The sequence below is a fragment of the Mastomys coucha genome, unplaced genomic scaffold (genome assembly GCF_008632895.1).
Source record: "Mastomys coucha isolate ucsf_1 unplaced genomic scaffold, UCSF_Mcou_1 pScaffold8, whole genome shotgun sequence".
NCBI lineage: Eukaryota > Metazoa > Chordata > Mammalia > Rodentia > Muridae > Mastomys > Mastomys coucha.
The window spans coordinates 71651928-71653151 of record NW_022196914.1 but is presented as its reverse complement, the minus strand read 5'-3'; the positions used below and the strand labels follow the sequence as shown (position 1 = coordinate 71653151).

Sequence of the window (1224 nt, the reverse complement as noted above, 5' to 3'; positions counted from 1 at the left end):
TGTTATCTGGAAGGAGGGCCCTGTGACCATCTCAGAGAGTTGTGTTCCAGGAGCAGAAAGAGACAGTAGGAATCCCCAAGGCAGGAGAAAGCTTGAAGTGTGCCCAGAAGAAGTTAGAAATATAAATACACAGTAGATGGGTGAGAATAGGTTAGAGGAGTGAGAGGAGGAGGAGAAGGATGAGGAGGAAGAAGAGTGGGAGGGGAAGGAAGAGGAGGAGGCAGGTGTTAAATGACTATCAGGGCTTTCCATGAAATCATGATAGGGAATAATGATATGAAAAGTGATTTGTTGGGGATGAACTTTCAGATGTGCTGAGTTTGAAGTGCCTGCTGTATTCCAAGAGCTGATGTTAAGAAGATAGTTAGATGTCCAAACCAGGAACTTGGAGGGGAGGGTGAACTGGAGTCACATGTCTTGGGACCTAATGTATACATGTCTTTTTTTTTTTTTTTAAGCCTACAGCACCCGGTATTCCCAGGCAGTCTCCTATCCAAGTACTAACCAGGCCCGACCCTGCTTAGCTTCCAAGATCAGATGAGATCAGGTGCATTCAGGGTGGTATGGCCGTAGACTGTATACATGTCTTATAAAGCCATGATTTTTGAGGAGATGAACCAGATAATGTAGATAGGAGACCATCCTGGTGCATTCCTCTATATAGAAGTCAGAAGTAACAGGAGGAGCTTGCAAGGGAGTCTTGGAAATAGGTACCAGTAGTGAGAACATGGAGTCCAGGCATAGAAGCAGGAACCTTGTCTAAAGAACAAAAGATTTAAGGATGGTGTGGCAGTGTATACCTGTGATCTTAGTACCTGGGAGGTAGAGACGGGAGGATCAGAAGTTCCAGATCATTCTTGGATAGCTTGAGGTACATATAATATTGTTTCCTTCCCCTATCCACCATAGAATGAGGGATTTATGAACCCTGCCAAATGGAGTGAATATAAAAGCAAAATCCTAAAGGCTGAGTGGAAATTCATATCTATCTATCTATCTATCTATCTATCTATCTATCTATCTATCTATCTATCTATCTATCTATCATCTATCTACATACCTATCATCTGCTATCTATTTTATATGCATGTAACATATGTGCACATATATACTGCATACATACACATGAAAACATCTGTGACATCATCAGAGCATCACTGCTTCTTTAGAGTGATTTTTTATAGACTTTTAAAAATTATATTGATTTATAGGCAAGCAATGTCT

General features: G+C 41.0%; 1 non-coding gene across 1 annotated transcript; it reads right to left on the bottom strand.

Annotated features, from left to right (window-relative positions):
• Positions 1 to 456: 456 nt before the first annotated feature.
• LOC116084043 lies at positions 457 to 575 on the bottom strand. The gene has a single exon (XR_004116009.1). It is a non-coding gene; the product is annotated as a 5S ribosomal RNA (ribosomal RNA).
• Between the last annotated feature and the right edge of the window lie 649 nt (positions 576 to 1224).